Below are 26,864 nucleotides of genomic sequence, written 5' to 3' on the forward strand. Positions count from 1 at the left end.
CCGAAGGGCAAACTGCCCAGAAATAGGAGCCCCGCGTAGCGGGGCTCCGTCGACTCAGAGAACGGGTCAAACATTTTCACGTTTCACGATATGCCTAGGAATTTCACGATATGCCTGATCTTACGATCGGCCGCCGACATATATAACGAGATGTAGTTTGCAGCACACGGCAAAAACTGGATCCCAAAACCTTTGCCGTTCGACTCTTTATTAGCTATAGCAATAAGTTTAGCGACGTAGGGAGGACTAATAGTCATTGTGTACAAAATTAACTACGAGCATTCACGGAACCCACTAGGGATCTAAAATTGAATTGGATTGAGGTGAGGTGAGCTCGAAATTGTTTAAATGGACATGGTTGCTAAAATGACAATCGTTTTGTTTGCCCCTTTAATTCTCCTGTAGGATAACAGTAACTACATGTATACCAATTTAATCAAGGGGTGAAGTTTGAGAAGTTGGTCAGACGTATTTAAAATAAATTAACTCGCAAGTTTGAGTACATAGGTACAAGCCACTTATGATGCAGGAGGTAGGAATCAAACAAATATATGTACAAATATACACTTATCATTCTGATAAAAGAAAAACATTATCCCGGCTACGGTTTTCTTCGGAAAAATACTTCTATTTTCTAAGTTGACTAAAATGTAGCCTTCGCGCGGAAGCTATAGATATCGCGTTTGCAGAAAAATTATCTCTGTCCCGCAATTCACAAATACAAAATATCAGCAAAGTCAAAAACCCACAGCGTATCCAGGGGTCCCAGGACTAAGAGGTTTTTACCTCGGGGCTCGAGCATATGAACACGAATATTATTGACACCTCATTCAACAAAATATCAACATAAGCTTTTCTACTAGTGATTGCACTACTACGGTGGAACATATGACACCAACGTACATAGATCCTTCCCATAGTCAAAAGAAAATATGTATATTATGTATTTTCCTATTTTCCTTTTCCTTACACTATTTCAAGTAGCAACAGTAAGTCCGAGCTCGTGGGATGACATACGAACGCCACCGCAATGCAACCGCAAGTTTGCGGTCCGGTTACACCCACGCTTTTGTTAAGAAAAGGGCTAGTTAGTGCACATTCACACCAAAACAACTCATAGATAATATTGGCGCTTTGTTTGTCAGGGTCAGATCAAAACCTAAAGGATAGAACCCGTCGCATTTAGAACTTAGCAGAAATCGTGTTTTACAAAAAGTCGTGACTGTATTTGTATTTTAAATTTACAACCCATGCAACACATGATATTTAATTAAGGATAGTAAAAATATGTACCAATAAAATGTAGCACCTATTTGCAATTTAAAATGTTGTCAGTCGAATTCTCTGTGGTTGAATCATTTATATTTAGCAACCCAGACTAATATTACAACGACATCTATCGGGTGGTGGCGAAACTACGAAAACAAGAAACTCGCGCGTGCAGCAGTGTTATTACTAACCAAGAGTTCAACCTGGTGCCGAAAGATTCTCACAGATGTCGCTAGGCTACTCTTCTTGAAGAGTACTGTGTACGTAAGTTAACAAGGTTAAAACTTTCTTTTTGTTGAAATTAGTAATTTAAAAATAAGTTCTGCTAGGTTTTAGTCTTCAAAGTTTAAATTTTAGAACCAGAACTTGAGCGTTCTTTGTAGTTTTTTGCAACTTGTCGCCGAGTTCGGTATTACGCCTTGTAGAACTTTTAATTTTTCTATTATAATCCAGTAACTTTTTCGACTTTTGTAACGTGGGTCATTTGCGTCAGATCCAGTAGTTCTGATTATTTGCGGACTTGTTTGTGATGTTGGCTCAATGAATAATCTAAGTTTGTGACCTCAAGCGCCGAATGCATTAAGTCAATTAAGTGCCATGATTGTTTTACTTGTACACTCACCACAGCAATGGTGCTAAGTGTGGCTTGCAGACCGGAAACTGTGAATTCGATTCAAAGTCCGGGTCGTACCAAAAATATGATTACCTTAACTTTCCTCTCCCCTCCTCTTCCTTTTACCTCCTAGCTACCCTCAGCTACTATCAGAGGCAATTATAAAAATCACTGACCGGCAAGAATTCCTTCATCCGAGCCTGTCTCCTGGCCGGGTCTGCTTCAACCAAACTGCAGCTTCGAAAATGGTTAAGAATGACCGGCCGACCGACCGGGAAACGATAAATAAGACTGACGTGACACGGCAACAGGTGAACATTTCATTAACTTTTTATGATATGATAATAAAGGATCATAATAATATGTACTTATCTAGTTCAACTGACAGTTATAAAAACAAGAAGTTAAGAAAAAAAAAATACGTAAAATTTTTACGGGATTCATTTAAGCAATTCTGGTTACATATTATGTTGGCCAGCTAATAGGGTCTGTAAATATTTTCTCAGATACCTAAATAAATCCCGGGTGCGGTCGGTCCAAACTCAAGGGGGTGGTAGAGTATTAAATTCCTCGCGCACCTCACGAGCCTCCGAGCCGACTTCCGTTTAATACTAAACGAGTTATCCGCACTCTTCCGAGGTTCTTCCTCACGTTCATACTTCTATCGTTTAGACATTTTATTTAAACTTTTAACTCTAAGAATGTTTTAAGTCGTCATGATTGCTAAGCGAGTGAATTGCAAAACATTTTTACGTAATTAAGCACAGTTAAGAAGCTGTGATTAGTCTTAACTTAATTGATTCACTTGTGTTACGAAAATTAACTATGTAAATTGTATTGTATTTATTGTACTTAATTCGTTCACATATAAGTCTTATAGCATAGGTACGCTAACACACTTTCATGCATATAACTGAAATAGAAATGGATTAACTGTGGTAACACAATGGAATCAATTAACTTTAGACTAATTACAGGTGCTTAACTGTGTACATTTTTATTGCAATTCACACAAACTGCGGCAAAGATAAAGATGACGTTCGCTATCAAATACCCGTAAAATTTACTTTCTTGTTGTATATCTCGGTTATAAAAACTGTGCTGTCTTGTGTGACTTGTGTCCTTTGACTTATCCAGGTTCGTGTTCAAAAGCCTTAGACTTCTAAAAATAATTAACATTTTCTTTCACAACACCACTTACAGTCGCTTTAAAAAAATTGATAAAATTACATTTTATTATAATTTGTTGGTCAAATGTAAGAGCTGTCTCCATATAAGATTTAGAGGCACGAGACGACACATCAAAGTATTTCAATGAGAAGACGGAGCAGGAATCCTGTACTGAAGATATTTTTACTGAAGGCCCCTCAAGATCCATCTCTCTGTACTGAATTCACCAGTATTTTTTTACTGTCTTGTTATTTGTTGCTTAATATTATCTTGCTTAACTAACTAACTTCATAATATGATAAGCAAAGTCCGACGGAAGTGTACATGGCCTTGTTGTAACCACGACAAGACCTTTGTTGTGAAGGCGAGTAGCCGGAGTGTGGCGAGTACTAGCTTGTATTCGCGATACTTACCAAACAATCGCTTCCTAAATCTAATATAACAGTTCTATTATGAAAAAAAAATCAAACAGTGTCAGTGTGTTCTCTTCGACAGTGTCAATCGGTCGCATCGCTAAAGGCGAATTTAAAAAGGTTATGGCTAGCAGACAAAACTTAATTTAAAGGATGTGTGCGGTATTGTAGTTTTTGTATATATGTAGGTAATATGTATTATAGAATATATATGTATTTAGTTGTGTATATATGTATATATTTGTTGTAGGTAAGCTGCTAACATTATAAGTAACTAAGAAATTTTGGTTTTTATTATTATTATTCTTTTCTTTTTCTTTTATTTACGCTGTTGGTACAGTACGGATGTCTACCGTCTCCAATTCTCCCTCAATTGCTCAAAGGTTAACTGGAAGACATCCCTTGAAGGGATAAGTTCGCCTTTGTACTAATGACGAATGTTATTTTTCCTGTTTTGTTTTGATTTTTGTACAATAAAGTGTTTTACTACTACTACTACTACTACTACTACAAAGTGGAAAAATTACTACCTTGGGTGGCTTGGGTGCGACTCACCCAAAGCAGTAATTTTTCCAGTTTAAAATTTATTCCAAGCTTAATAGCAGCGTTTGCAGACGTTTCTTCTTGTTAAAAATTATTCTATAATGATCCTATAGACAAGCGCGTAATAGTTAAGTAACCCCTTTCAATAATCTTAATCTAAATATATAAACGTGAAAGACCTGACTGACTGACTGACTGACTTAAATCAACGCACAGCCCAAACCGCTGGGACCAGAAAGTCCAAATTTGGCAACTATATTCCTTATAAGGTCTAGGGGTCCACTAAGAAAGGATTTTTCAAAATTCATCCCCTAAAGGAGTGAAATGGGGGTCCAAAGTTTGTATGGGGCAACAAGATTAGTTAGACTATTTTATTCCAAATTTCACAGGAGTATTCCTAAAGATAAATGAGTAAACACGTGTTTCAGGTTTTTTGAAAATTGAACCCCTAAGAGGGGGAAAAGTCCCCAATAGGGTTGATATCTCAAAATATCAATATGGGTATCGTTTTCATAGTATTTTGAGACGCTAATAACAAAAATGGCATCAAAATTAAAATTAACGTAGCCGAAGTGAACAATCATCCCCCTGGTGGGGGTGCAATGGGGTTGAAATTTCAAAATATCAATATGGGTATCATTTCCATGGTTTTGTGGGACGCTAATTACAAAAATGGGATCAAAATTAAAATATAACGTATCCGACGTGAACTATGGCCCCTGGTGGAGAATGCTAATTACGAAGATAGCATAGACGGTTGTAACATACACGCTGATTTACAGCCACACGTGATCCAGACTTTTGAGAATGCAATGCCTTAAAGTAAATTTTTTTAGCTATTAGCTCAGGGAAAATTTCACTAATACCTACAATGGCTGTTGAATCGTTGGATATTGATGGGACCATGTTGGCTCACACCGTAGTACCTATAATTGGAGATGGAGCCTGTCAGGCCGCGTAGCCAAGATGCCAATCGCTTACTCTCCGTAGCGATCGAAACGCAACTGTCACTATCGCGCTAATATGGAAGAGTGATAGAGAGACATAATGCTTTTCGTTGTCGAAGCGATAGCGATTGTAACCTTGGCTAGGCCGGCTATTTCGCGCCATCTCCTATCTTCTGTATGATACGCAGGTGATGGCCAGGGAGGTGCGCGAGCAAATCGTTAGTCACGTGGTGGCCAACTGGGAGGAGTTTGTTATTATGTCTCATAACAGTAACGGTGATAATTACTCCAGCTCCGTTGAATACTGCCTTGAAATGTCGCGCCCGTTTACTTACGGTAGTCTCTGCGAGTTGGTAGCGGCAGGACAACTGTTTCCGTGGGTTTTCGAAGTTTACCGCAACAATGAGCTATTTATGAGAGTTGGTACTGTGGGTAATCCGGTGGGGCAATTTTCAAGTGATTTATCTAGCGGTCATTTTGACGTATATATTCGCAGTGAATTACTCGTAAGACCCACAATATCAGAGCCCCCTTCTTCACTCCTCTCTGTGGTTGCCAAGAAGATTACCACGAGAAGGAATGAAGAGATTACCACCCCACCACCCCATTTAGAATCAGACTCATCATTATCTCTTGCCAGGTTCACGAATACTACACGGAACAAACAACTAAAAGCTGCCGCAAATAAATATATGCAAAACAAATCATCAGATCACCAAGCTGCCGTAAGCAATTACCAAAAAATGAACCCTGATGTACACAGAGAAGCAGTAGCTAGGTATCAGCAAGCCCACCCCGAGGTAAACCGTGACACCTCCGCTAGGTATCAGCAAATTACACACACTGATACACTTCATCCATGTAAAACTCCGCACCATTTTGCAATTCTCTCTCAAGTTGCCGTTTAATGTCGTCCGAAAAACTGTCCTTATATTTTTCCCAGAGACTTAACGGGTCAGTAAGTTGACAAAAAACTAACATTATTATGAAAAGTTCACGCAGCTTGAAGGGAGAATCGCACAACGCAGCTTCCTCTAAAGTTGAGTCCCAATGTTTATCGTCCTCTAGCAATCTAAAGGAGAACCACTAATGTAGTGTATAAGGAGGTGCTATAGGTACAAAAGGCTACAAGTACATAAATAAAAAATATAAATTAAAAGGTGTTAGGTACAAAACGTACATTAGATTATATTAAATAAGTCGAGCTCGATTAATCGATATAATTACAATTCAGTACGGTTACCATCAGAGCCTCTACCATCAGTTTTAACATTGACATAACGCTCACGTCTACGTAATTTACTTTCTGTACATCTCGCTTGCACTATTGCTCGCATATGCGAGTACGAGCGAGATGCATAGAAAGTAAGTAACGTAAACGTGAGCGTTATGTCAATGTCAAAACTGGTGGTAGCCGTACTGTTTGTCACTGACATAAACGCCGTCGAGAACGTAATTTACTTTCTATACATCCCGTTTGCACTAATATGCGAGTGCGAGCGAGATGTATAGAAAGTAAATTACGTTCTCGACGGCGTTTATGTCAGTGACAAACTGATGGTAACCGTACTGGTATCTTCAAGTCAAGAGTGAATACTGTGAATAAGCTTTTACTGAAATAGTGAGCTATACCTTCGGCCTTGCCATCACTTTCCAGCAGGTGAGACTAAGGTCAGTCACTGTTCAGTCCGTAAAAAAAAAAACAAAATTATTAAAACTCTCCTACGCGTGCGAAGCCGCGGGCAAAAGCTAGTAAGTAATACTCATAATAAATAAATAAAAAAGCTTGTCAGGATGTCGCCATCGACGGATACGTCTGGGAGGACATCATAAACAAGCCCCAGCTCGCGCGGCGCTTCTAATGAAGTTAATTTAGATATCAGTCATTTAATTAATTGACAAATTGTAGGTAGTGCTGGAGTAGAAAAAAAATAGATTATCAACGACTGTAACAGCGGATGTAGGTACCTACTTCATGGGAGACAACAAAACATACAAAAATTCATGGCCAGTCATATCGAAAGATAATGTTGCCGAGTGTTTCCATAAACATGGAATAGTTCTCAGGATTATTAGAAAAAACAAATACAAGAAATAAAGGAAACCTTTGTTTTGAACTGGAAAACTTCGATTTCAATATGGAAAGTTTCCAAAATTATAAGAAAATTTCAAAGGTTTGGAAATTTTCTAACGGCACATTCGTACTTTAGAGGGGGTTCTTTTAACACTGGTTTCCCTAAGCCCAGTAGAGAAGGGAATCGCGGGCTAGTAGTTAATGAGATTAGTGTATGCCCGCGGCGGCGCCACTTCAAAGGCGGATAGTTGCAACATCCCGCGCGCGGAGACCACAGCAGACTTCAGGGACAGTACAAAATCTTTAATCAATTGGACAAACTGGTAAAATCGCCATTTGGCTTTTTAGGGAAGTCATAAGTGTTGTTGTAAAAGGGCGATGAATAAGATATTGCTGTATGTCATCATGATCAGTATGATTCAAAATATAAAGTTATGTATCATAACCTTTTATAAAGGAATATTAAAAACGACATTCTAGAATCGTACTTGTAGCGTACAGCAAAGCAATTTATTTTCGGTGAGACTGTAAGGAACTGCAACCTGTGATACCTACCCATTTTACACAAGCGGTACACCGTAAATCATAACCTTGTGGTCAACAAAGCACAAAATCGGGCAAAGCCAGTCGATTTCAAGTACATGTTCATTGATTTTTTCTAATATATCGATCCAAATTTAATTAATTTTGATCTAATTTCCTTAACTATCCGGTGTTACCCAACTTTTCCCTACTGTCAATATCTGCCACTGTGCCACCCGAGCCTGAAGTTACTGAAATTGCGTTACAAGTTGCGTCGGACATGAGCCCTGAAAATTAATTACGCCACAAGCAACTTTATTCAAAGCTCTTCTACTGAAAGAATTTTCCTGCGGTATAATATTAGCTTATTAAACTTGTGGAGCTTTTTCTTTTTAAATTAGCATGGCTTTTACTTCTAAAACTAATATATTACTAATATATTTAGGCGATAGAAAATAAAGTGTTTGTAGCAATCGCAGTTTTTTAATACTGTTTACGTGCGCGTTCGTGTAAGTATGTGTTTGTGTAAAGGCTGGATTCCACCTGTGTGCGGCACTGTGCGGCACAAGCATATTCAGTACAAAAATGCTTGTGCCGCACAGTGCCGCACACAGGTGGAATCCCGCCTTAAGATCATTACATTTTTACATCATCATTAAATTTTCAATTGGAATCTTGGCAAGCATATCCTTAAGAAACGTAACTTAATATTAAAATATATAACGTAACCGTTATCATACCGTATAATGTAGACAATAATTTAGAATGTCCGCGAATGTCCGGTTCTCACGGTTTGAGGAACTGCAGTGTCTGGGTTACCAGGTAGCCGAGCTACAAAATTATCGGACATGTCTGAGTCATGACCCAGCTCGTTACACCTTCAGGCTTATTCTGATTGTTATAACATGTTGTGAATTTGATCTGGATTTGTTTTTTATATAATCTGTCAGCTAATCTACACACTATTCATAAACGTCCGTCAAGTCAAGTCCTATAATTGTTATAAAAAATCTATTAATCTGTCATTTTGGGATTTGTGCTTGTTAGAAAAGGACAAAAAAGTTTTGTTAGGTTATAGTAAATACCACCAACCACCGGAGCTAAAAATATTTTCCTTCAACTGGCATTTAAACGCTTAATCTACTATAGAATACTCAGTCACTTTCAAACTAACTAAACCAGAAACTACTTCAGAAATTAAATTCAACATTCCGTTGTGCATAATCTGTAGTGAACAAATATTGGCAAGTAACGGTGTTATACTCGTAAGTGATGTTACCCTTATATGACCCAAGACGGGTATTTTCCCGGCGGGTACCTAACGTACACGGGCAAGGTACTACACCAGCATTAGTCCTGCAATATTACATGATGCAGTCTTCTGTAAGGTGGGAGGTACTTCCCCTTACAGAAAACTACTTAATTATACACGGCCGTATTCGAACAATGAGATACGTCAAATACTAGATATTGACACGATATGGATTGGATATGTCAGTGTCAAACAAGTGTCAAAAGTGACGTTTTTGTTTGAAGAAACGTCAAAGTGATAGTCATGCAATACTGCTAGCAAAATGACATTACGCTGAAAATATGGAAGGACGGGATGCTTTTATCCACGTGAAAAAACACGTGTCTCCTTTTAACACCACGCGACTGAAAGAGACGGACACTGTGTTTATCATTCTGTCATTTAGGACAAATACATACAACCATCATATCCGTACAGGTCCGGTCATTCAGTGGAACATCACTAGCTATGATTGATTCCCGGGTGCGGGTGACGCCGATTGACGACGTTGGTTCCGGTTCTCATATCGCGCTCCGCTGCGCCCGGCGCTGCCTCCAATACGGCGGTGTTTTGCTGTACTGTACAGCTAAGGTGTTTAGGTTTTATGTTTAGTCATACGTCATACATTACGAGGTGGACATATGTATAGGTAATAATTCGACGCCGGAAAGCAAACACGTAGTAACCCACACAAGTTCAAAAAAAAATTTATTGCATTTTTGGAATCTCCTATTTTTTCTGCGTAGATAGGTCGAATCCACGTGCCAATACGATGAAAAATGGGGAAAATAGGAACACAAAATTTTCTCGTTTTTCTTGAAATGTACTCAGCAAACACGCAGTAAATAGCAAAAAAACTCAATAATTTAAATCATTGTATTTACAGCATTTTGAATTCCATATAATTTATACTTTTGTCATTTACAACCTCCGTTGGTCTGACGCAAGTGTAGGTAACTACGTGTTTGCCGCTCATGAATGTGAATGTCTTGCAGTTACGCTATTTGGTGGGAAATAATGTTAAGTCGAGTAGTGGTTTAACACAAATTCACACACTATTAAGATATGAGAGACATGTCTTTTACTACGTTTACAAGGATCAAGTAAAACTACCACATAATAATTACTTCACTGTTGTAGGGCGTAAGGTTTAAACTTCTGCGCCTTATTTCGTTTTAACGCGGCTATCGCGGCCATTACTTGAACGTTTGCGCCGTCGCTCAGTGCGGTTCGGGAGGTGAAAGTGAGTCGACGTGTTTGTAATCAAGTAAAATATTACGGGGATTTTGGATTACAGTGATTATTTTTATTTGAGAAAGTTTTTTTTTCAATTGTAAGCATGTAATATTGCAACATTTACGGTGTGTGTATCGATTTTATGGTTTTATGGTACTTAAATAAGGTCTTATAGTATCTGATGAAAGTTTGTTTTGTCTAAAGTGGACTAAAAATTTTATAAGAGGATGTAGAAACCACTTTTTTTTAATCAAACGTCGTTGTTATACTTTGGTTAGATTTTGATCTCCCATTACGTTATGTCTTTTCCATTTTTTAGTTGGTTTTACAATAACATTATAAGATTTAATTATGTTCTTGAAAATTAAACAAATGTTATGTGTTTTGTTTGGTCTTAAGAATGCTTATATTGATTTTATTAGTTTAAATCATCATAATAGATGTGTTATTTTCGTTTATGAATCCCGAAAACATCTTCACATTTTATAAGTATACATTTGAAATGTCGTGCAATTTACTTTAAGATGCCATTAAAGTAATTTTTAAGGGTGTGGTAAAATTTTTGGCAATACATTTAATGCATTCTAAATTGCATTCAAAAAGAAAAAAAATACTGTTACAGCATTTTGTTCACCCAAAATTTCTAAACCACAACGTTTAAGACTTTATTACGGATATCTTTTGTCATATTCAGGTGGATTACTGCGTTTTTGCTGTCCATACAAATTTTAAGGAAATGCTACCCCATACATTTGGTACTGGCGTTTACTACGAGTTTGCGCACTGTGTAAAAAAGATCAAAAATAGTAACCCACAAAATATGGTCTTGTAACAACTTGCGGTTAAATTTATTTAAATGAATTTGAAGTCCAGAAAATATTGAATGTTGCATCCAATTTTGAGTTAGTTATGTTCATAAACAACGTAGTTATGATTTTTTTTTCTTTCGGGCGTCGATATCTACTTAAAAACTTTTTAGGGCCGGCGACCCGAAATCACAAACAAATGGGCATAAAACCGTCTATTCTTTGCAGTTTCAAGCTGAAACAGCTTCAGAACTGAAATTCATGATTTGATACCCGTACAATCAGCAGTAGGTACTAAAATTATGGTAGAGCAGATACGTATATTATACTGAGTACCGATTCCATCGTCCAGTGTCGTATTCTCACTTTTTTTGGACATATTACACGTCTAGATGATACATCTGTGGAACGACTTGTAGTGCAGGGAAAATTCGAAGGCACAAGGCGCGGTAGGTCACCAATTTGTTGGTCAGACCTAGTCAAAAATGCATTCAATGAACCACTCCATGAATGGACAAGAAGGGCTACAGTACGTGAGGAATGGCGACGGATTGTGAAGCTTGCCACCGGCCCTGATATGACGACCACGACCACTCTGCCAAGAGTGTGACGACAAAGAAGAGAGACCGATATTTAAACGATTTGTACTCATTACAACAACTTATTTACTTATTACACACTAAGCACCAAAAAATTTCATATGTACAGGATGTTAAACGACAATTCAGCTCACGAACTGAATAAACGGGTTTTGTATGAATTTAGCAAAGCAACACAGTAGGCAACAAAACGACACTTATCTATACAAATTACAAAACGCAGACATCTTGCGAAAGTGTCCAAATTACAGTCCAATCCGATAAGCCCGGACATACTTAAATTGCAGTTCCAAATTGGAACCGGCCCAGAGTTTCAGCTACTTACTCCCTTAACGAAACACTTACAAATCTCACCTTAAAACCCGGTGATAATGCAGGTTTTGGCTTAGCAGAGGTGAATGCAAATCAAACTCGCAACTGGGACTGTCAAGGGTTTGATTCATATCTCCGCTATTGTTTTGTCAGCTCCTAATCGAAGTTATTGAAGTGTAGTTTGTTCAAAACTAGCCTAGGCTTAATCTGCTAGGCTGAGGGATTTGTTAGATTAATAACAGTATTTGTAAAGGCTTGGAAATTGAATAATAATGAGTGAACTATTGACATAGTTATATGGATAGGATAATTGATTACATAATTTAAAGTTCGCTTGATTTAAAATCATAGATAGAGCCAATTAGTTTACTGGAATTTATGTTGGAAATAAAATTTGATATTTACGGCTTTTCATTTAAACCTTCAACTTCAACTTCAACATTTATTCAGCAAATAGGCCACAAGGGCACTTTTACACGTCAACATTGAATTTACATACAAGCAAAAATAATAACAATACATCAACAATTATAAGCAATTAATATTGTAAGTAAGGACACCATTTTAGCTCAGATGGCAGTCGCTTACGTAAAAAGATTTATTTGCAATGCCCTAACAGGGTGCTATGTGTTTCCACAATTTTTTACTGTAACAACTATATGTACCAAGGTTTGGCAATAAAGAATTATATTCTATTCTATTCTAACTAATGCCTATGCCAATTCTTGGGATAAAGTTACCGAGCAGACCCCAAGCTCCGCAAGTAAGTCGTGGCAAAATACCGGTACAACGCTAAGAAGATGATGATGGATTTCAAAAGTCAAATATGCTGATTTGAAAATTGTCCTTAACGATTAGGAAATGTAATTACGCTAGTCGATAACGCAAAAGCTGCCGGTGTTCATCAGGTCCACAAACTTCATTAAAATCTTTAATAGTGCTTTTATAGGCGAGCTCTAGTTATAGCGACATTCCCAGCCCGTCTCATAATGCAAAATCTTTACTGGTCTGAAATTAATTATTTACTTACTGGTAAAATAGTAGGGTACTTAACGATTGGGAAATGTAAGTGACTCACGAGCGGGCGGTGCTCATCAGATCCACAAACTTGATTAAAATCCCCTAATAGTGCTTTTATTGGCGAGCCTCAGTAATAGCGACAAAACATTAACATCTTTCTAGCGTTTTTTCGACTTTTCGTCAGAGCTCGCTAAGGAAACTTTGGGCCTAGTTTGGGCCCGAACACTCCGAACAGCAACCTAGAGGCCGATTCGAACCTACATTCCAATAACAAAATTATATAATTTTGCCATTATTCGCACGTGCATTTCAGTCGTAATGAGATGCACTACGTGTACCAAATCAAACTATAGTGTTAAAGTTTTATAAAAGACTTTAATGTAAATTATTATGCTGACGTTGTTGCAGTATTACTGCTGCAACGTTGACATTACTGTCAATTTCCTTGATAAACTGAGTTCGTGTCATGCTGCAATGCTGTTGCATTAGAACCTTCACTTTATCGAAGATATTGCAAGTTTCTTTAGTTTGCAGTATAAAGGAGACGTCCAGGTGTAACCTGCAGGTGCATTACTGTTGCGACATTACTGCCATTCGAATGTAATTTTTGTCAGTAAAGCTGCAAATGCCGTCTAATCGCTTGTATACGTACGTTGTTTTCATCGGACAATTGTCTGTGTTTGGCGATGATGTCAGGTTTTCATGTGTGTAGTGTAGCCACATAAAAAAACTGTATTTAGTCGTGTAATATGGTCCGTTTCAGGTGAAAACAACGACCGTTATAAGTATAAACGCTGCTGTAGTCGCAAGCCGAATGTCACCTTTATTCGAAAACCGCACCTTTCCATTTATTTTAATGTTAGTTTAGTTTTGTAGTGTAGGGTTTTTGGTATTTAGCATACCTAGTTAATTCGTTTTTAAAGTTAAGGGTAGTTTGAAATTGAAGACTGTTATTGGTTGGGTATAAAAAGAAACTACACTCGGCCGACGGGTCTCAGTTGGTTGTTGAGTTGTGCTAGCAAACGGTTGTCATAAGATGAGATTATTGTGAATTGGAATAAGACAAGAAAATAAATGGATAAATATATTCAAGGGTGTTGTTATTTTACACTTCAGAAGTGTGCAGAACGTAAGTACACGCCTACTGTTATTACTTATTGATTTAGTGAGATAACTGATAATAACATGACCCTTATTCTGAGCTTTGAGATAATTAAATGTACAAAATTATAATGGATTACGTAAGAAATATGGTACTTACTGGTAACTTTTTATTTAATTTAAATAAGTACCTACATAATTTATTAATATTATTATGATAATTATGATTATAGGCTATCTATCTAATTGCATGTCAGTTAAACTTAGGTTAGTTTGACCCATAAATGACCCTTAAATGGACATAATCATAAGAATATATGCGTCAGTTGGTCGAGAATTCAAAGTAACAAAATCAAGTACACCTTCTTCCTAATAAATACGTGACGGTAATTACTTCTTTTGCTACTTACCTACCCACACACATGTGGAAATTAGGCAGAATATGTCAACACGTGGGTCTTGATATGTGTTGGTTATGGAGTGTTAAAGGGTGCCTTAATTATCATTATTTTTTCACAACGGCGCACAGTTTCCGAGATAAATTGATATTTATGATTTACAACCAGGTCTCGCAAATTAATTGGTGATTTTGAGTTTTGATTTTGATCCTTAATGTTAAAATTTTGTGGTCCTTTAAAGTTTATAAGGTATTATGATATAGTATATAGGTACCTATATGTAACACCGGATACTTTTACGTTTCATGCCGAGTTGTTGGAGAATATGGCTGACGATGACTCATGATGATCAACGGCGCTTGCAAACGTATGTAGCTGGAATTACAGCGGCAGTGAAGAAGGAATCCAGAGCGAAGCAGAGTCCTGTTGTGAAAGTCGGGAGTAACCCCGCTTCGACAGCCTTAGTGAGGGGCACGCGCCACTGGACATCAGGTCATGTACACCTACTTTTACTATATTATGAATGATTTGATATTGTAATATTTTATGTGTTGGATACTGTCAATTGATTTAAAAGCTGAGACTTCATCTTCATCATTCATCGAATCTAGCACATATAACATAAGTATAAGAATATTTTGCCAAAAGATAAGTTGAGAGAAAATAAATTTGATGAACCGATAGAAAACTATTACATGTGTTATGAGAAAATTTTGCCTAAATATATCAATTTAATATGTATATATCTTACGAAATAATAGATACGATCGATGAGTGGTTCTCATCCTAACCATTTGACCGACTTTTGTGATTTCTATTTAAACTGCAAGGAAGCTCCACATTTATAATGCCATCTAATTATAAACTGAATTATTTATTGATCAAATATCGAGTATCGAGTATCGAGTATCGTGTATCGTGTATCGCGTATCGTGTATCGTGTATCGAAGTTATCAATCAAAGAGATGGAATTATTGAATTATCGAGCTATTGAATTTTAGAACTGTGGAATTATTCGACCCTTAGAATTATCGAGTTATTGGATTATTTAATTGAGTAATTGAATTATCGAATTATAAAATTGCTGGATTATTTTAATTATTGAGTTATTGGATTAATGAGTTATTGGATTGAGTTATTAATGGATTGAGTTATTGGATTGAGTTTTAATGAGTTACGTATTCATGAGTTACGTGTTAATGAGTTACGTGTTAATGAGTTACGTGTTAATGAGTTACGTGTTAATGAGTTACGTGTTAATGAGTTACGTGTTAATGAGTTACGTGTTAATGAGTTACGTGTTAATGAGTTACGTGTTAATGAGTTACGTGTTAATGAGTTACGTGTTAATGAGTTACGTGTTAATGAGTTACGAGTTAATGAGTTACGTGTTAATGAGTTACGTGTGAATGAGTTACGTGTTAATGAGTTACGGATTAATGAGTTACGGATTAATGAGTTTCGGATTAATGAGATTAACGGATTATTGAGATTAACGGATTATTGAGATTAACGGATTATTGAGATTAACGGATTATTGAATTAAAGAATTATTGAATTAACGAATTATTGAATTAACGAATTATTGAATTAACGAATTATTGAATTAAAGAATTATTGAATTAAAGAATTATTGAATTAACGAATTATTGAATTAACGAATTATTGAATTAACGAATTATTGAATTAACGAATTATTGAATTATTGAATTAACGAATTATTGAATTAACGAATTATTGAATTAACGAATTATTGAATTAACGAATTATTGAATTAACGAATTATTGAATTAACGAATTATTGAATTAACGAATTATTGAATTAACGAATTATTGAATTAACGAATTATTGAATTAACGAATTATTGAATTAACGAATTATTGAATTAACGAATTATTGAATTAACGAATTATTGAATTAACGAATTATTGAATTAACGAATTATTGAATTAACGAATTATTGAATTAACGAATTATTGGATTAACGAATTATTGAATTAACGAATTATTGAATTAACGAATTATTGAATTAACGAATTATTGAATTAACGAATTATTGAATTAACGAATTATTGAATTAACGAATTATTGAATTAACGAATTATTGAATTAACGAATTATTGAATTAACGAATTATTGAATTAACGAATTATTGAATTAACGAATTAATGACTTAATGAAGACTTGAATTTACGAATTAATGACTTAGTGAATTATCGAGTTACTGAATTATCGAGTTACCGAATTATTGGGTTACTGAATTATTGAGTTGTTGATTTACTGAATTATTGAGTTATTGAATTATTGAGTTATTGAATTATTGAGTCATTGAATTATTGAGTATTGAATTATTGAGTCATTGAATTATTGAGTCATTGAATTATTGAGTCATTGAATTATTGAGTCATTGCATTATTGAGTCATTGAATTATTGAGTCATTGAATTATTGAGTCATTGAATTATTGAGTCATTGAATTATTGAGTCATTGAATTATTGAGTCATTGAATTATTGAGTCATTGAATTATTGAGTCATTGAATTATTGAGTCATTGAATTATTGAGTCATTGAATTATTGAGTCATTGAATTATTGAGTCATTGAATTATTGAGTCATTGAATTATTGAGTCATTGAATTATTGAGTCATTGAATTATTGAGTCATTGAATTATTGAGTCATTGAATTATTGAGTCATTGAATTATTGAGTCATTGAATTATTGAGTCATTGAATTATTGAGTTATTGAATTATTGAGTTATTGAATTATTGAGTTATTGAATTATTGAGTTATTGAATTATTGAGTTATTGAATTATTGAGTTATTGAATTATTGAGTTATTGAATTATTGAGTTATTGAATTATTGAGTTATTGAATTTTTGAGTTATTGAATTATTGAGTTATTGAATTATTGAGTTATTGAATTATTGAGTTATTGAATTATTGAGTTATTGAATTATTGAGTTATTGAATTGTTGAGTTATTGAATTATTGAGTTATTGAATTATTGAGTTATTGAATTATTGAGTTATTGAATTATTGAGTTATTGAATTATTGAGTTATTGAATTATTGAGTTATTGAATTATTGAGTTATTGAATTATTGAGTTATTGAATTATTGAGTTATTGAATTATTGAATCACTGAATTATTGAGTTATTGAATTATTGAGTTATTGAATTATTGAATTATTGAGTTATTAAATTATTGAGTTATTGAATTATTGAGTTATTGAATTATTGAGTTATTGAGTTATTGAATTATTGAGTTATTGAGTTATTGAATTATTGAGTTATTGAATTATTGAGTTATTGAATTGTTGAGTTATTGAATTGTTGAATCACTGAATTATTGAATTGTTGAATCACTGAATTATTGAATTGTTGAATCACTGAATTATTGAATTGTTGAATCACTGAATTATTGAATTGTTGAATCGCTGAATTATTGAATTGTTGAATCGCTGAATTATTGAATTATTGAATCACTGAATTGTTGAACGATTGAATTGTTGAATCACTGAATTATTGAATTAATAGGTTACTGCAGTTAATGTTACAACATTACATTGAAATGAAAGCGATAATGAAGACTGCATGGTTGAACCTGTTTGTACTTACGAGAACTTGATTTGGTTCGTAAGGTACTAGAACAGAACACCACAATTAAACCGAGATCAAGGAGGATTGATATCCTCTTATTGATTATAGTAATATGTTTTCACTCAAACTTGAATAAAATAAATAATAGTAGATTACCAATGAGGGCATTTTTAGAACAAGTCAGATGGTACGGATAGGTAAAGCATAACAGGTTTTTGCAGTTCTATCGTTTATGTCTGCCATGCCATGTAATATTTAAAACGTATAATTTATTTTAATTCCTGAAAAGAAACATTACCGACGTGTAAAAAATTTTTATTACTGATCCTTTTTCTACGGAAACAGACCTAGGTGCTATGTTTATTCCCGAACTGTGCGATTTGGTATTCTGTAATGTTTAAATTTAGGTTTATAGACTTCAGCTATTTAACAACAACGTTTAGTGTATTATTAATATACTGTTCAAGTCTTTCATAAAACAATATGCATATTATAAAAATAAAATTAATGGTCTTGAAATCCCAACGCGTCTTGCAATTGATGAACTAAGTACTTGGTCAGCTTGGATAAATCCTAACAATCTAGAATATACGACCTTCTCTGAAAACATTGGGATTACAGGTTTTTAGTTACCAATTTGATGATTGAATTGATGCATTGATAATGGAAACATAATAGGTCAAGTTGTACACAATAAGGTCCCAGTTTTACACATGTTTTGCATATGAATATGTGAAGTTAATTATCGCTGTTATTCATCATAGTAATATTTTATAAATTATAGTCAGGGTTAAAGTTATTGAAAGGTACTCAGGAAATATGAATCCTGTCTCAAGAGTGAGGTTTATAATTGTTGATTTCTTGACATGATATTTGAAGAGATCATATTTGAAGAAAAGAGTCACGAGAATTGAATTGGTTCGTGTACTGTTTAGAGATGTTTCAGTCACGAGAATTGAATTGGTTCGTGTACTGTCTACCTGCAGATAGAGATGATCAATACTGATATGAAAGTCGAATAATAAATGGCAATTATTGATCTGTTACCCTGAATTACTTAGTCAATGTTGGATATTTTTAGCAAGTTGAGCGCCGCACCTCTACCGGCGTCCCCCGCTTCGTATGACACTGACACCAGGAGCCAGAAGCAAGTACAGTCAACAGGCGATGGCTGAGCTGCCTCCAGCAGGAGCCCGCCTCGCGCCGCCAGAGTCCGGTGCGAGCCGTCTCCAGCAGGAGCCCGCCTCGCGCCGCCAGAGTCCAGTGCGAGCCGTCTCCACCAGGAGCCCGCCTCGCGCCGCCAGAGTCCGGTGCGAGCCGTCTCCAGCAGGAGCCCGCCTCGCGCCGCCAGAGTCCGGTGCGAGCCGCCTCCAGCAGGAGCCCGCCTCGCGCCGCCAGAGTCCGGTGCGAGCCGTCTCCAGCAGGAGCCCGCCTCGCACCGCCAGAGTCTGGTGCGCGTCTAGAGCACGGCGACCGCCGCTCCGCGCTCCCGTGCCCCGGCCGCGCCGCAGCCCGCGCGCGCTGACCTCCAGAGCCAGGGCCCTTCTCACCGCTCGACGGTCGTCCATTCTGATGACATCGGTGTCGGCCTCTGGTCGATGTCGAGTGGATGTCTCCGGCAGAAGAGTAACAATTTTAACCCTTCGTATGCCTTAGTCAAAATTTACTACTGAATTAATAACCTTGAAACTGTAAATTATAGTCCAAATTGTGTGGTACGTATACGGGACCAGGCATACGAAAGGTTATTTACACGATGTTTTTGAGATTTTGACGTGCTGATGACTGATTGAAACTGTTTTAAGTCACGAGAAATGATCGGTTCGTGTGCTGACACAATTAAGTAGTAGGTGCGAGAATAGAACTGGTTCGTATCCTACACATTAACTCTGATCGCAAGAAATTGATCGGTTTGCGATTAGTGTATCCACTGTTAAGTATACGTAGTCTGTCGGCCAAGTGTAGGGTTTCCACCTGGCACGTGTATGAGGACATACACGGAGTCAGGATGGACGAGTGTAGGGTTTTTGGTATTTAGCATACCTAGTTAATTCGTTTTTAAAGTTAAGGGTAGTTTGAAATTGAAGACTGTTATTGGTTGGGTATAAAAAGAAACTACACTCGGCCGACGGGTCTCAGTTGGTTGTTGAGTTGTGCTAGCAAACGGTTGTCATAAGATGAGATTATTGTGAATTGGAATAAGACAAGAAAATAAATGGATAAATATATTCAAGGGTGTTGTTATTTTACAGTAGGTAGTTTTAATTTTAGGTTACATTTACGTTATCTTCTCTGTTGTATTTGTACATTTTGATTATTTTAATTTGCTACTTGCATTTGTCATATAGGTTTTTACATAGAATATAATCTGCTAGGCGAAGAAGATACCAAAATTAAGCGTTTTGTATTTAATGCCTTAAAATGTTACAATATTTGAAAAAAATACAAAAACTTGAATTTGAAATACTTTTATTTGTAAAAGTTTTGGCATATTTTGTTTTATTTTATGTAATCAGTCGTATGCATATTATGTATTGCAAACAAGAAAATCAAAAAGCCTCATGTGGAAAGGCAGAATTAACAGGAACGATATTTAGTTCTTAAACTATGCATTGTATTGAATAATTTTACGGTTTAGACTCACTTGTTTCACTTGTCTTTGAAGTGAGTCTAAACCGTAAAATTATTCAATGTTAGTATGTCTCACAACAGTTTAAATTCGATTATGCATCGTATCACAGAAGTATAAACAAATTTCTCATTATAGGAAAAAATCTCATAAATTGTCAACCTCCTCCTTTTTCTAAAGTCGGTTAAAAGCAGAATTACAGCACGTTAAGGACGCGGTCGCATGTGGCGCTTGCGGCGAGCTTCATTACCCTGCATGCTTTCCGGCAACACAACAAAAAAAATACAGTAAAGTTATTCAAAGTTGAATTCAGTTTTATTATATTAGAGTGCGCTTTAGGGGCCCACTGATTAACAGTCCGCCGGACGGTATTGGCCTGTCCGTTAGAACAAAATTTTGACAGTTCCGAGACAGGCCGATACCGTCCGGCGGACTGTTAGTCAGTGGGCCCCAGGTACTTGCTATATTTTGTAAGCCTATCAAAGCCTAATCAAAGTCTAAACTTTAGCCTAGACTTATTCGAAATTTGGTATTGTATTGTAAATAAATGCTATTTATGGATCTCGCTTGCAGTGCATTTTCTTAATAAATTATCAAGTTATAGTTTATAGTAGAGTGAACTAACTGTTCGTATACGCTGTGACCCTTGGTGACCGAGTGCAAGAACACTTAATTTGCATTTATAATAGTTGTTGCAACATTTTTATGCATTTATTTAGAAATACTGCAGCAAATTATTTTCAAACAAACTGTTTTCAGAATTATACAATGTGAATAAATTCTTGTATTTCACTGTAACTTGTTAGAAACAAAGAATTAACGAGGTCAATGGATGCACCACAAGGTCCACAAGCTTAGATAAGAAATTGTAATAAAGTTAAAAGTTATCAATTAATAAATTTAACTTTTGTTCATCGCAACTAAAACTGTTTATCTTGAGAGAGAGAGTTTGAGCATCTAAAAGTACTCTTAGCTTGAGCATAGCATTAACTAAAAAAAGGTATATTACTAGAGTCCGTCTACGCTAAGGTGCTTCCAACTACTTACTTGGGCGCTTAGAAGTATTGTATGGGCGAAACACTTGTAAATAACGAAATAGATGTGAACTTGACACCCCTTAAACGTTGGCATATTAAACATGTCTTGCTGATAGTATCTATGTAATTTTTGATACATTTACGTACCTAAGAAGATATAATTTTCAAAATTGGTTGACTCAACCTACCATTGGTCGGCCGTCCACCACTCTAAGGTTAATAAAATCGAGTAACATTACAGTACAAAAGACACTTTAATGTGCTTCTCTTATTCTTATTAAAAAATGTTTCAAAGTAGTCCGCCCACGCGGTTCGATCTCAGATTAGTATGCAACGAGGAGCAAAGACCCCGGACCTTTTAAATCAAATGGTCAGTAAATAGGTAATTTAAGTTCCTAAAAATTCTACTCATAAGTGCATTAGTAATTCCGCCAGTCTTTTCGACTTATAAAAATAAAATATACATTTTGACATGGGCGACACGACATGAACTGCAGGAACTGTATTGTCAAATAAAATCACATTAATAAAATATGAATCCGCCTCCCATTTGCAACTTACAACTTTTTAACATTCGCCAAAAGCTCACGAGCTCACGACGACTCGGCTGACCGCACTTGACCTTTCACTATCAATATTTAAAACCTTCAAATAAATTATGCAAATACACTCAATACCGCAATCAGTTGGGGATATTATTTCAAAAGCTTATTTAAAGATTAAATGTTAATGCTTGTTGCTGCTGAAATTAAAATGCAATTTTCATTTTAATTAAAGTGGAGGTGTGACCATTTTGTTTATGCATAGCTGAATTATTCTTAGTGCATTCATCATAGTAATGCAAGAATAAAATACTTAAATGCAAAAATACTTAAAAATAACCCTTCCAAAAGTTCCAAATGTCTTCAACCTAGAATTTTTTCCACTTTTCTAAATTGAGTTCATAAAGAATCTGATTACATAAATTAAAAAAAAATCAATAGAAACTTTACTTTTATAGTCTTAACTTGAAAACTGAACTCGATGTTGTCTTTTTGTGCCATAATTGCACAGATTACGCTATTCATTGAGACTAGTATTGATATCATTAGTTATAGGCCACTGACAGATGAGTACCTACCTATCATATCGGAAACAGATCGAATAACTAAAATTCTTATACGACTGTAACTTCGCTCAGTGTACTGTAGGTATTATAATCGATATAAGTAAGAAATCGCTCGCCAAACAGCAGAATCGACAAATTAGTTTAGTTTATTTATACCGTCCACAATGTATTTTGCAACGCTTGTTCAACCCTGATAACGATACAGGGCTACTATTGTAAGCGCTAGCCTAGCATAAGCGAGTTTATGTCGGGGGGTCTATTACAATGTTATAGGCTTGGTCAGTACCAACTGCAGTTTTGGGACCCCAATGACCCCTGCCAGTGTCGCAGGAAATTTCCCGCGTAATGACGTCATCGAAATGGCCGCTGAATTGTTGCAAAACACATGCACCTGAATTGTGAATTACACACACACATCAAATAAGACAAAAAATATTGAATATAGGTAGGTACTATATTTTAACAGTAATAGAAAATAAAAGTCATTGTGAAGGATGAGGAATTGGAATTAGTTGATAGTACAGTTTTTCTTGGTATAACTTTAGATTCCAAACTTCAATGGGGTCCCCATATTGCTACTCTTTCGAATAGACTGAGTTCTGCAGCTTTTGCAGTGAGCAAAATCCGTCAGTTAACTGACGTGAAAACAGCTCGATTAGTATATTTTAGTTACTTCCATAGCATTATGTCATATGGTATTTTACTGTGGGGTGGTGCTTCAGAGATAAATACCATTTTTGTTCTGCAAAGCGGGCTATTCGAGCAATATATAAATTGAACCATAGAGACTCACTTAGAGATAAATTCAAGGAAATTGACATAATGACAGTGCACTGTCAATATATTTATGAGAATATTATGTATGTACATAAAAATATTGTTAACTTTAAGAAAAACTGTGACATTCATAATATTAATACTAGAAATAAACATAAGCTCGCAGTGCCCTTCACACGGCTCCATAAAATTAAAAAATCATCCGTGGGTAATTGTGTAAGACTTTATAATAAACTTCCAAACCATATTACTGAATTATCAATTAATAAATTTAAGAATTACGAATTAACGTAAAGCGTAAACTTATTTCTAAAAACCACACAAGACAAGACTACATGAGTGATAAAACAACGTGGGATTAATTGTGACTCGAAATGGATAATTCAATGTATGTACTTCTTTGTTATGTTTTATTGACATTTGTTATTGACATTTAGATTTTATTGGCTGCTATTTAACTGATCACCAGATTTAGTAAAATTTAATACCAAAAAAATCTATTTTACCACCCTAAAATCATGAATGATCACCAAAATTATAACACCATTTTAATGTGAAATGATTACCAATTTTATTACATTTTACTATCCTTTTAAAGGAAATGACACCAAAATAATCATTATTAACCCAAAAATAGTCAATGATTACCAAATTTCAATCCCCATTTTAATGTGAAATGATAACCAAATTTTTACATCTTGCTATCCTATTAAAGAAAATGACACCAAAATAATCATTGTAAACCCAAAAATAGTAAATGACCACCAAAATTAGAACTCCATTTTAATGTAAAATGATAACCAAATTTTTAAATCTTGCTATCCTATTAAAGCAAATGGCTCCAAAATAATCATTGTAAACGCAAAAATAGTAAATGATCACAAAATTGTAACCACATTTTAATTAAAAATGTGCAATCATTTAATATATCGTTATCCTATTAAATTAATTAATCCACTTCGTCACCTTTTTCTAGTAGCATTTTATTTCTGTAACAGTCGCAGTTCTAACCTAACCTAACCCACTTTTCTAGTAGCATTTTGTTTCTGTAAGGGTCGCAGTTCAAACCTAACCTAACCCACTTTTCTAGTAGCATTTCTTTTCTGCAAGGGTCGCAGTTCAAACCTAACCTAACCCACTTTTCTAGTAGCATTTCGTTTCTGTATGGGTCGCAGTTCAAACCTAACCTAACCCACTTTTCTAGTAGCATTTCTTTTCTGTAAGGGTCGCAGTTCAAACCTAACCTAACCCACTTTTCTAGTAGCGTTTCGTATCTGTATGGGTAGCAGTTGAAACTTAACCTAACCTACTTTTCTAGTACCATTTCGTTTCTGTAAGGGTCGCAGTGCTAACCTAACCTAACCCACTTAACTGATAGCAGTTTAACTTACTTTTCTAGTAGCATAACGAAATGCTACTAGAAAAGTAGATTAGGTTAGGTAGGTATGCGGTGCGGGCTACGGGGGGTTGAGCGGGAGGGGCTAGTAATTTTGGCATCAGTTTACTTTATTTGGTAATATGTATAAATTTTTTGGTAATCATAGTGGTTTATTTAGGTGAAAATATCGCATTAATTTGGTCTTCAAGATTTGGTGATCATTAATGATTTTTGGTGATCATTCAATATATTTGGTATTTGAATACAATTTGAAGTGCAGTCGTAATTAAAGTGGTGGTACTTTTGTATTTTTAGGCCTTATTTTTTTGGTGTTCAGTAATTTTTTTTGGTAAGCATGATTTTTTTATTTAGGGTACCAAAGTATTTTTTGGTGGTCATTATATTTGTAGCCGATTTTATTCTAGAAACATTCTAGAGTAGTATTTTTTATACAATTTTTTATGTTTGACGATCTTTTTGTGAAATTCTTAGTATTAAATTTGATCTGTATAATAATCCAATATTACTATGGAATAATATTAACTTCAATAAATTGCTATGATAATTAGCTTAAGATAATATAATTATTATTATGTAAAACGTTCATAAGTGCTTGTTACTAGGCCTACATGAATAAAGTATTTTTGACTTTGACTTTGACTTTGAAAGGTCTATTTTGGATTTTACAACCAAATTAAGTAAAATTTAATGACCTAGTTCCAGTGTCTGGGAATTGCCTTCCATACCAAAACATGACCCTGAAGATTCTAAAACTTCATTCATATTTTAAATCTCATTGCCACCTCGATATTATGCCCGAACAACAACATTGAGAATACACGATCATTTGCGCTTAGTTTAATCAGTTTCGGTTACGTGCAAAATTTGCATCCACCACGTCGGAGTTGACCCCCGCTGGACTCGTAAATAATACTATATTGCAAGGTGCAAGTGAATTATTGCTTTAGTTTATTAAATTAATAATTTAGTAGGTTTTACCTACCTCCTATTCTACCCTGCTAAGCCAAAGAGCGCTATCTCAAAAGAAAATTCATTGCTAACTTATACTTTAGTTTCTATCATGGTATAATAATATACTCCGCCTGGTACTCCATTCCCGTCTTTTCTAGGTCACCTAACTGACACAAGCCTACGTCATCATGCGACAGCGCTATATGATAATATGCGATAGCGCTATATATTATAGCGGCCATGTTATTGTGACGTAGGCCTGTGTCACTCTCGGAATAGAAGACCATGTTTTATTAGACTATGGTTTCTATGACTGAATATTCCATTTTCAAAATCATTTGTTTTGAGATAGCGCTTTTGGGCTTAGGAGGGCAATATTGTCCACTCCACGCTGTTAAATGAGCTATACTCTAAAGCTTAGAGAGTGCAAAGATATAAGTTACACGAATGGCCAGTCAAGTGTGTTGCTGTTGGTACCTACCTCACAGTTTGGCAAAAATATCATTTTGGGCCAATCAAATTAGTTAGATCCAAAAATGGCGTTTTGAGGAATTAATTCCCAGCATGCTGGAAATCGTTTTAATAATTTCATTTGGTCCTAAATTTCCTAAATGCATGTAATCCAAGTTTGCTCTATCCCAGGAGGTGCGCATAAATTTCAGGAGCCTAAGAAGATATTATTTTCTTCCTTGTATTGCCAGGCGTGGCTCACTACGCGTTTTCGTCGCTTTGCTACAGGTAGCTAAAAGTACATCCGTTCCACGCCAATTTTGGGGAAAGCCATAAGCCGCGCGTGGCGCTGTCGCCACCTAGCGGCCAAATCTGTGCTGATCGTAACAGACGCGTTTTGTTAGAGAGTGAGTCTTCTGTACCTAGTACTATTATTTATTCTGTGGTATTTTCAAACCAGTTGATGTAGAAAGAACCCGCCAATAATTAAAATGGCACTATAACAGCAAGATTTTGTGAATCTGGTAGAAAGGCGTTTTCGGATTTTTAACAAAGATAATTTTGCACGGATTAACCTTGAAAAAAAATTTACATGC

The 26,864-nt window shown here is 35.5% G+C and overlaps 1 protein-coding gene and 1 long non-coding RNA gene across 3 annotated transcripts in view; one reads left to right on the forward strand and one right to left on the reverse strand.

Annotated features, from left to right (window-relative positions):
• The window catches only part of LOC134792430 (uncharacterized), a 371,120-nt gene that overhangs the window by 173,285 nt on the left and 170,971 nt on the right, over positions 1-26,864 (forward strand). The window lies entirely within an intron of this gene.
• LOC134792382 (EGFR adapter protein-like) overlaps positions 1-26,864 on the reverse strand; it is a 117,774-nt gene that overhangs the window by 90,620 nt on the left and 290 nt on the right. The gene's annotated exons all lie outside the window — the stretch shown is intronic.

The sequence above is a fragment of the Cydia splendana genome, chromosome 7 (genome assembly GCF_910591565.1).
Source record: "Cydia splendana chromosome 7, ilCydSple1.2, whole genome shotgun sequence".
Taxonomy (NCBI): Eukaryota; Metazoa; Arthropoda; class Insecta; order Lepidoptera; family Tortricidae; genus Cydia; species Cydia splendana.